This window comes from Lissotriton helveticus, chromosome 2_1 (genome assembly GCF_964261635.1).
Source record: "Lissotriton helveticus chromosome 2_1, aLisHel1.1, whole genome shotgun sequence".
NCBI classification, from domain to species: Eukaryota; Metazoa; Chordata; class Amphibia; order Caudata; family Salamandridae; genus Lissotriton; species Lissotriton helveticus.
The window spans coordinates 1,843,934,852-1,843,946,159 of NC_136059.1; the positions used below are offsets into that span (position 1 = coordinate 1,843,934,852).

The window sequence follows — 11,308 nt, forward strand, 5'->3', positions numbered from 1 at the left end:
GGTGGTGAGTGTTGCATGGGCCTAGCCTTTCTGTGGGGTGTCTTCTTGAATTTAAACACCATTGAGGCCATGGATGGGCTGGGATTGTGCAGATTTTATTGTTTTTTGTCGTTTTTTTGGGCCTGCTGGTGTGGCCCTTTGCCCAGGGGTGGTGAGTGTTGCATGGGCCTAGTCTTTCTGTGGGGTGTCTTCTTGAATTTAAACATAATTGAGGCCATGGATGGGCTGGGATTGTGCTTATTTTATTGTTTTTTGTCGTTTTTGGGGGGCTGCTGGTGTGGCCTTTTGCTTGCCCAGGGGTGGTGGTGGTGCATGGACTGAGTGTGCCTGTGGTGTGGTCTCACTCTCTTTGATGTAAACATCATGGATGGCATTGGATTGTGGTGATTTCTGGCTGTTTTTCTGTTTTTTGGGGGTGTACTGTTGATGTGGACTGGCCATGTGGGTGGTGGTGGTGGCCTTCTTGAGTGCTGGCTGGTACAGGCAACATGTGCTTGGGGTGTAAGGGGGCCATTTTGAGGAGAGGCAGTGTCTGAGGCCTGCACTTATTTTGCCTACTTTTCATCCCTTATGCCCAGGGGTAGTGAGTGTTGCATACTTGCATGTCCCTAGTCTTTCTGTGGGGTGTCTTCAATGTAAACATCATGGATGGCATGGGATTGTGCTCATTTTTCTGTGTTTTGTCGATTTTTTGGGGTGTATAACTGAACTGATGTTCCTCTGTCTTCCATTGCTTTTAGGTGCACAAGAAGACTCAATAGAACCACCAGTGCCAGGAAGAAGTCCTGCAGCGGTGTGTGCAGCATAACGTCACGCGACGTCACGTCTGGACACAGAACCCTCTGCAACTCGTGCAACTGCTGCCTGCTGACCTGCTCTGAAGAAGATGGCCCCAAAAAAAGTAACCCGTAGCTCCTCTAGCAAGAAAGGTGCCAGTAAGGAGCAGAAGAAGCAAGTTACCAAGGACACTGGTGTGCCGCCCGCCCCTTTTTTGGGAGTAAAAAAAAAAGTATGCCTGCAGCAGCTGCAGCGGGATCTGCTGGGGACCAAGCTGGCAGCAGCACCCCCGCTCCATTGGGCTCAGTGCCACCACCACCACCACGCCAACTTAAGTCCAAGCCCTTGAGTGCTGCAGAGGCAGCCAGTATACTTCTTCAATCACCATCGACCAGTGATGTTGGCTCATCGCAAGAAAGCAGCAGCAATGTCCCTCAATCAACACAGGTTGTTGTAGCTCATCTGACGAGTGTTGAACAACCACAGCCGCAACAACAATCACATGTGCAAGTACAAGCCCAAGTACATGTGGAAGGAGAGGCAGCGCAAGGAGATGCGCAAGCAGAGGTGCATGGAGGGTCACAACAAGTGCCCACAATAGTTGTTCCTCCCGAAGTAGGGGCACATCAGGAAATCGACAATCAAGGCGAGGTATCATTTGAGGAAGCCACTCCTCCTGATGATCCTTCATTGTCTTCCACACCCCTAGCAAGGAAGAGATCAAGGGTGGTGTCTACATCCTCTTCAAGCACACCTCCTTCTGATGATACGGATCAAACTTAGGAACAAACAAAGGTAGTTAAGCGTAAAAGGAAGCTCGTCCAAAGTCTCAGAGTTATGGAGTGTGATGAGTCTCAACAAGAAGTGGCGGATACTGCTGCTGATGAAGACTCTGCCAACGACGACCCAGTCATCATAAAGGTCACTGCAGCCCCAGCGGGCATGCAGCAAACAGACATTTTGACCCTAGCCCGAAGAGCTGCTGAGCGTGATGATGATGTTGTCGATGAGGAGGCAGTGGAAACACCACAATCATTGGAGTTAAGTAGTACACCAACTCGTCCCGCTTCCATATTTCTTTCTGGCAAGAAGAGACCTCCGTCAACCTCGACCTTAATTAGTGGCGGTGAAAGTGCAAAACGTACAAAAGTTGGGCAATCCACATCCTCCACTTCATCTGGCATTAGCTTCATGACCACCACCACCAGTATCGCCGCCTCCTCCATGTCCCACAGACACTTCAAGTCCCCAGTTTGGGACTTCTTTACTGTTTGTCCAAAAAATCCAAAGTTTGCCATTTGTACCATTTGTAAGCAAGCAGTTAGTCGTGGTAAGCCAGGTACCAACTATGGTACCGGAGGCCAGAGAGGTCATCTTAGGAGACAGCACACTGTCAAATGGTTTGCGCACCTAGATGCGATCAAGAAAGGCCAAATTCAAGGAAACGTTGATGTTTCATCTGATGATGACGAGCAGGAAGAAGACGTGTCAAACACTTCCCTTACACCCAGTACCCCTGTCAGCAGCACACCCAATGTGAGGCACACTAAGAGTGTTGGAGCGAGTGAGACACCAACGCACAAAAGTTCACCAGCGAGCAAAATTGGGTCAACGAAGTCATTATCAGCCCGTAAATGCTTGGTCCAGGGCAACATTAGAACAATGCTTACTTCAGACGTGCCATATGAACGCAACCACCCACTGACGCGTCTGTATAACACTAAGCTGGCTAAAATGCTAGCTGTGGACCTTCTACCTTTTTCTTTTGTAGAAGCGGTAGGTTTTCTTGAATTAGTGGCAACGCTCTGCCCTAAATGGAAAGTTCCGAGCCGGTTCTATTTTGCCAGAGTTGCGGTTCCAGCACTACATGAAGATGTGCTGCAGGCGATTGGGGCAGCTTTGCAGAAGAGTGCTGTTCACACAATACATCTGACAACAGACATGTGGACCAGTGGCCCAGGCCATGATTACATGTGCATCACTGCACACTGGGTCTCTTTTTCAGGTGTTAAAGCAAAGCTAAACGCAGGTGTTGACCCGGACAAAGTTTTCAAAGCTGCTCGGAAACATGCAACACTAGCCATGTTTGGCTTGGAGAAAAGTCACACAGCAGAAAACCTTTTGCAAGAGTTTAACAAAAAGGTCTTGACAATGCTATCCCCCCTAAAACGCAAGATTGGTTATGTTTCCACGGATAATGGCTCCAATGTAGTTAAGGCCATGTCGGAGGGTGGCTATTTCAGAGTGCCATGTTTGGCGCACTGTATCAACCTGGTAGTTCAAAAATTCTTGAGTGATAGAGACAGTGCAGCGTTCGCGGTAATGGCCACCTGCCGCAAAATGTCCAACCATTTCAGCCATTCTTTTAAGGCCCGGAAGCATCTGCGGAGACTGCTACTTCAACGTAGAATGCCAGTGAAAGCACTCATCCAGGAGGTGGCAACACGTTGGAACTCAACCTTCTACATGCTTGAGCGTCTGTATGAGCAGTATTCGGTACTCGATCACTATTTCTTCACAGAGGGTAAATCTCAGAAGGAGGACCTGCGGATGACTGCGGCGCAATGGGACATAGTTAAAAGCCTGACAGACATGCTTCGTCCTTTTGAGTTCTTCACGCGTGCAGTCAGCCAGGAGGACTGTAATTTGGGAAAAGCTATCCCATTGTTGTGCATGCTGGAGCACCAACTGATGGCGGTGTCTTCTGAGTTTGAAAAAGAAGATGAAGAAAAAAAAAACCATTTCATTTTGCCAGAGAAATTATTAGAGCGCCTACGTGGTGATGAACGTCTTCAAAAGATCAAGTCCGATCAGCATTACATTTGTGCTACTATTCTGGATCCACGCTACAAAAAGGCGCTGGCAGACGAAGCATTCTTTCCTTTTGATGATGCAGATGTTCAAAAGTACAAACATTGGTTAGCCTGGTCAGCCAATAGGTTTGAAAAAGAACGGCAGGTTATTGAAGGAGAAGCCAGTACATCAGCATCAGCATCAGCAGGCCATCCCCAGTCACAAGAATCCACTTCTGCACCTGTGGCTGGGGCACAAGTGACCTCTCAGCCGTTAAAGACACCGGCAACTGGATCATCTGCACCACACACAATGACAACACTAACAGTGGCTGCGGAGGAGGATTGGCTAAGTTTGATGGGGTATGGTTCTCGAAAAAATGTCACAGCCACAGCAAAAAGTAAGCAAAGTGGAGGAACCGTTGATGACCTTGAGTCGATGGTGCAGGACTATATGAATGACTCAACAGTGGTCTTTCTTAATGAGGAGCCATTGCAGTATTGGCATGGCAAAAAACAATTGTGGCCACAGCTCTACAACCTGGCTATAAACTATTTGTCTTGCCCACTCGCAAGTGTGTCTTCTGAACGTGTTTTCAGTGCTGCTGGTGGCATTGTAACTCCCAAACGGAGCCGCCTCTCGCCCAAAAATGTGGAGCGGCTGACAATGATCAAGATGAATCAGCACCTCATACCACCTGATTACAAAGTACGAGAAAGCACGCCGCATGAAGACGAGGAGGACGGCAACGTAGATGAGGGGATTTTTTCTCTGTTCGGTGGCACTGACCTCATCCAGCCTGAATTCGCAGAGTATGATGACGAAATCTTGTTCTTATTCCCTGACACCGAGCACTGAAAATGAGACAATCAATCAAGAACTTTCTTTTTCGTCCTTATTCCCTTTTATTCCTGTGTGCTTTGTGTCTCTCTTTCTTTGTTTTGCACAGTTAATTTAATTCAAACTTTAATCACCTAATCCCAAAAACAAGACCATCATCAGAACTGTCTTCACTTGTTTGCTTATTGCTTTGAAGGTGCCGCAGTCTACATTCCTCAGGTTCACAAGTTCCGAAGAACATGCTCCTCTATCCTCCTCCTCCAGACTGCGATTTCCCTCCAAGCAGAGTGCTGGATTACGCCCAATGAAGAAAGACTCAGCACTTGTGGGGGTGTTGTACTTCTTTGCGGGTGAGTTGACGGATTTGGGCCCATTGCTGTGAAGCTCTAATAATGGACAAAAGTGTTTTGGACCAAATATGAGGTGGAAATTTCTTGCCGTTTTTGCTGACTTGCTTGCCTTTGAGGTGCTCTTTGGCGGGGTTCCGGGGGTTTGTGGGTAATTTTTGGTGTCTGTCGAAGCACTGCTGCGACAGTCTAATCTTGATTGCATTTGCTTTTCAGGAAATCCGTGGTGGAAAACAGGAGTTATGATGATTGATGATGATGACCTAGCTGAACAGCGCCGCATTTGGACCGAAGGCCGAGAGATATTGTAAGTATGAGATTTAGCTTTTTCGCTGTTTGGGGGTGTTGTCGGTTGTTTTTTTGCGGGTGGGTTGGCGGGTCTTGCCTGGGGCATTCCTGGGAAGGTCTAATACCGGATAGAAGTGTTTTGGACAAAATCCATAAGGAACAGCCTTTTTTTTGCTATTTCTTCTGACATCTTGCTCAATGTAGCGTTTTGGGGGGCTTCCTGCTGTTCGTGGGTGGGTTGCGGCCGGGGTCTCTGTCGAAGCACTGCTGCGACAGTCTAATCTTGATTGCATTTGCTTTTCAGGAAATCCGTGGTGGAAAACAGGAGTTATGATGATTGATGATGATGATGACCTAGCTGAACAGCGCCGCATTTGGACCGAAGGCCGAGAGATATTGTAAGTATGAGATTTAGCTTTTTCGCTGTTTGGGGGTGTTGTCGGGTGGTTTTTTGCGGGTGGGTTGGCGCCGGCGGGTCTTGCCTGGGGCATTCCTGGGAAGGTCTAATACCGGATAGAAGTGTTTTGGACAAAATCCATAAGGAACAGCCTTTTTTTTGCTATTTCTTCTGACATCTTGCTCAATGTAGCGTTTTGGGGGGCTTCCTGCTGTTCGTGGGTGGGTTGCGGCCGGGGTCTCTGTCGAAGCACTGCTGCGACAGTCTAATCTTGATTGCATTTGCTTTTCAGGAAATCCGTGGTGGAAAACAGGAGTTATGATGATTGATGATGATGATGACCTAGCTGAACAGCGCCGCATTTGGACCGAAGGCCGAGAGATATTGTAAGTATGAGATTTAGCTTTTTCGCTGTTTGGGGGTGTTGTCGGGTGGTTTTTTGCGGGTGGGTTGGCGCCGGCGGGTCTTGCCTGGGGCATTCCTGGGAAGGTCTAATACCGGATAGAAGTGTTTCGGACAAAATCCATAAGGAACAGCCTTTTTTTCAAGGTCAAATTTTGTTCTAAAACACAGTAGTACACCTACCTTGAGGGGAAAGATCCGCTATAATATTTTGGCCATACTTATTGATCCTTAAAAAGGTGACTCAGACAGAGCACGCAATTTCTAAAATATTGTACTGTCTATTAGGGAAATCAAAGTGTGACTTTTTGCACCACACAGCGTACATACCTTTTATTTATTTATCAGTGGTATTGTAATAGCACTTCCTGTTTTCCGTTCAATAATTACAGGCCGGGTTTCAGTCAACATCCGCCAGGCAGGCAGTGGACAGGGTGTCTTCTGTCAGTGGTCACCACATTGATGGACGAAGCGTCAGCTGGAATGGAGGAGTGCCGCCAATAAGAGGAATTGTTTGCTGCATGCAACTTACTTACCAAATTCAACAGGACAACTCCATCAACATACGCAATACAGATACAGTATCCATTGTTGTCTTTTATTCTATGAGTGTGACTGCATGTGCTTACCTTTAGTTTGTAACCAAAGATTGTCTGTATCTTCAATTATTGTTTGTCCATGCTCTGCTTTTTTTTTCTTCTCTCAACAAAACCTACCCAAAAAGAAACCCCCATTCCCATCCATTTTACAAACCCTAACCCTCTTCCCCCGGGCTGTGTTGTTTTGCTTGATGTCTGACTAAAATGACATCAATAATTCCACACACTTGCTGGGGAGGATAAGGTCATAGCAGCAACAGGCTGGTGAAGGAATACGAGGATATCTTCTAGACTTACTCAGCTTCAGTACTATATCTTCTAGTAGTAGTAGCCAATGTCAAATAAATTCAACGCAAGTACTAGTTATACTTGCAAGCAAATACTTTACCATTTATTAGGCTACATTATGGCACTGTTCTAGTGTACTGTCACCTGCTATTTTCTCGATCGTACCGTAACCGTTGTAATGCTACAGTAAGGAGGTGTCAGGATTCCTGCTCTCTGTTCGTTGTTCTGGCGCACTGGCTTGCGCACGTGCCATTAGTGCTCTTCTGTGGTCACTATTTTTATCATTGTGCCGATTATGCTCATTGTACCGAAGGAGTGCCTATACCTGTTATTATCATTGTATACTCTTCTGTGGTCACCAATGTGTCAATACTCCTAGTTGCTGTTGCTTGTCAAACCGCATTGTTACAATCCCTTTGCCAATGCTTGTTGCTGCAGTTCTTTGCCTTTGCTCGTTTGTACCGTTTTTGCCAATGCTTGTTCATATCCTGCCTCTGAGTTGCCATTTCGAGTTTGCTGCCGAGGTCTTTTCTTCCTCTGCAGCCTCCGTACTTCAGGCCGGTACTATAAAAGCGGCCACGCCCAAAACACCGCGCGGATTATTCCTTCCTGGTTCCAGAGATCGGAGGTTTCCTGCTTTGGTCTGCTCTTCATCCAAACAACGGAGGACTTCGGAGATGCTTCCAGCTATCCAGTTTCCTGCTTAAATGGTAGTAATCTACCACGAAAATCCGCTTGCTGAAAACGCAGGTAGGATTTATCCAATTCTGTTTACCGGCTGGTGACACTTTCAAGAGGCTCGTAGAGGGGGAACGCGAAGGGCGTTTCCTCTGTAATTCTCTGGACATTCTTTTTACCGAACTCTGATTATTGGACCTAAGTCTTAGTATTGGTATTGGCAAACTGGCTCTAGTTTCTGGTTTCGTTTAAAGGCTTTTAAACGTGTTTCTCAGAGGAAGGCTGAGTCTCAAATTACTTTTGGATTTCCTATTTGCTTCTTAGTATGAGAATGTCTAGTACCTAACTAAAGCTGTGAATTGAACAGTGTTCTTGAGAATATAAATACGTATTATGCTGAGAATTGCAACTTTGATTCTGATGTTGAACCTTTAATGAATCTTGGAGAGTAATGTGATATGTATGTAATTGCTTTCTATTTGACCCAACTTGTTCAGTTTAATTTACCTGAATATAAAGAATATATGGTGGAAAGCAACTCTTGTTTTTTCCTTCTATAGACTGTGTTACTTCTTTTGCCAAGGAAAACGGGGAATCCCAGTATTTAGTGTTTAGCAGGTTTTAGGGTAAGGCTCCTGAGAAACTCAAGAAGGGGGCTAAGCAATCGAGGCCCTGACAGAATAATCCGCCCACGAATTCTGTTTCTCCCGAGCTAAACCAAATGGATGTCACCATGGAAGATCTGTGTGCAATGATTGGGAGCTTACAAACTGAATTAACTGTTAGTAGAACTGAAACAGCAACCTTAGCTAATAAAGTTGTTCATTTGCAATCACGTTTGGACTCTACATCATCTGCAGGTCAACATCAAACAAATGTGTCAGGTTCATCGCCCACTGTTTCAGTTACTGTTCCTTCTACTGTTCCACTGGCCCAGCCTGAGAGATTTAGTGGGGAACCGAACAAATTCCAAACCTTCCTAACGCAGGTGCAGTTGCATTTCATGGTTAAACCAGCTTCTTTCCCGAACTCTCAGTCGCGAGTTGCCTTTCTGATTTCCTTCCTGAGTGGTGACGCAGCCATGTGGGCGGTTCCCCTGGTCCAATCAGATGATCCAATTTTATCTAATTGGTTGCAGTTTAAACGAGAGTTCGAGAGAATTTTTGATAGACGAACCATTACAGGATCTGCCGATAGAGAACTACTTGAATTAAGACAGGGAAACAAGGAACTAGTACATTACCTAACTCAATTTAACCGTCTTATTGCAGAAACTGACTGGCCAGAGGCCAAGAGGGCAGCTCTTTATTATCAAGGGTTACGAGATGAGCTGAAAGACCTTATTGCACCAATCGATCCCCAACCTCGAACATGTGCAGATCTAATTGCACTCAGTCTACGTCTGGACCACCGAGTTGCTGACCGCAAAGGAGATAAAAAAAGAACAGATGTTAGAATCTTTTCTAGAGCTAAAGATAGGCCCTTTCCCAGTGCCCAAGAGTCTGCAGAACCGATGGAAATAGGAAGTTTGAGGAAGCCCTTAACTTCCGAAGAAAAAGAAAACCGGCGGAAGAATGGTCTATGCCTCTATTGTGGAAAGAAGGGACATTTCGTTAGAGAATGCTCGCTTAAACCTAAGAATCCTTGGCCTCGAGATAGAAAAGAAACTAAGTCGGAAAACTAGAAAACTCGAAATTGGATCAGGAGACTTTTTCGAGTTGGCAATCTCCTCCTGAACAAGTCATCGCAAATACCTTGCAACTAACAGTGCCTCATCTCACTTTGAACGTTTCTTTCAGACTACCTAACCTAAACCAGATCTTGGTGGCAGCTATGATTGACTCTGGTGCCACCGGAAATTTCATAGATTCCAAGTTCATTGCAAAAACAACAATACCTATAATCATGAAAGAGAAACCCGAAATAGTCTACGCAGTCGACGGAACCCAATTAACTTCAGGAATGATCACTCACTGCACCTCTCCTTTAGACATGGTTTGTGATATGGGTTCCAGACAACACCAAGAAACAATATCTTTTGATGTTATTGACGCACCCCAATTTGGAGTTATCTTGGGCATCCCCTGGTTAACAATGCACAATCCCACCATCAATTGGACCGAACGGACTATTGATTTTACGTCCTCTTGGTGCAAACAGGAATGCTGTGGGAAACCGGTAAAAGATTCCAAGAACTCCCCAAGTTCCTTTCTGCGTACAGTATCTGCCCTTTATGTCTCCACAGCCGCTGAGCAAGACATAGCTCTTCCTCCCATCTATGAAGAGTATACGGATGTGTTCTGTGAACAAAAGGCAGAAACCCTACCACCACACAGAGACTATGATTGTGCCATAGACCTAGTGCCTGGGGCCAAGATACCCTGTAGTAGAATCTACGCCTTGACCGATCTAGAGAACAATCACCTTCGGGAGTATCTGGATAAGTTCTTGAAAAATGGCTTCATCCGACCTTCCAAATCTCCAGCAGCTTCTCCGCTCTTTTTTGTACCTAAAAGTAATGGAGAATTGCGCACCTGTATCGATTACAGAGCACTTAATAACATCACTATCAAGAATAGGTATCCATTACCTTTGATTCCGGTGCTTCTGGATCAAGTGCGCTCAGCCACAATTTTTACAAAGCTTGATTTGCGAGGCGCTTACCACTTGGTCCGTATTAGACCAGGTGATGAGTGGAAAACCGCCTTCCGAACTCGCTTTGGCTTATTCGAGTATCGTGTAATGCCCTTTGGCTTATGCAACGCTCCGGCTGCCTTCCAATTTTTTATTAATGACGTCCTGCGGAACTTCCTGGATAGGTTCGTCATAGCCTATATCGACGACCTCTTAATTTTTTCATCTTCAATGGAAGAACACAGTCGACATGTGAAGATCATCTTAAACACCTTAAGGTCTCATGGTTTGTTCTGTAAGCTGTCTAAGTGCGAGTTTCATACCACCAAAGTCGAATTTCTTGGTTTTATTCTTTCTCCATCTGGAATTACTATGGCCCCAAGAAAAATCCAAGCAATCCTTGATTGGCCTACCCCAACTTCAGTGAAAGACATCCAACGTTTTCTTGGATTTGCGAATTTCTACCGCCGATTCATCAAAGATTTTTCAACTTTGGCCACGCCCTTAACCCAGCTGTTAAGGAAGAATGTTAAATTCGCTTGGTCCTCAGACACTGACTCCTCTTTTCAAAATCTCAAAAAAACCTTTACCCAAGCACCTGTTTTGCGACATCCTGACTCGGACTTACCTTTTATTGTAGAAGCGGACGCTTCTGACTTCGCAGTAGGAGCTATTCTATCACAAAAAGATCAAGAAACCAATGAACTACATCCCATTGCCTATTTGTCCAGAAAGTTTTTACCTGCGGAAACCAATTACACCATTGCAGAGAAAGAACTCTTGGCCATTCGTTACGCCTTCAAAGAATGGCGTCACTATCTACTTGGAGCAAGACACACTGTAACCGTATACACCGACCATCGGAACCTGCAATTCCTAAGATGTGCAAAAGCTTTAACTCCCAGACAACTCCGTTGGACATTGTTCTTTGCTGAGTTTGACTTCATCATAACTTTTAGACCTGGAATCAAGAATAACAAAGCAGACTCTCTGTCACGATATGACCATAAGCCAGACGATGTCCTTTCAAATCCCAGACCTACTAGTATGCTCTCCGAAAAACAAATTATTGGAGCCACTATGTCCGATGTTTTCTTTCAACAGATTAGACAAGCAATGCCTATACCTAAACTTCTTTCCTGGGTCCAGGATGGACCTAATAGAACCATTCATCAGAATCTACCCTTCTTCTCCAGTCTCTTATTTGTTCCAACCAAGAAACTACAAACACAAGTTTTACAGTGGTGTCATGTTAGTCAATTAGC

General features: G+C 45.5%; 1 pseudogene; it reads right to left on the reverse strand.

Annotated features, from left to right (window-relative positions):
* LOC144820331 (forkhead box protein F2 pseudogene) overlaps window positions 1-7,237 on the reverse strand; it is a 47,575-nt pseudogene extending 40,338 nt beyond the window's left edge.
* Between the last annotated feature and the right edge of the window lie 4,071 nt (window positions 7,238-11,308).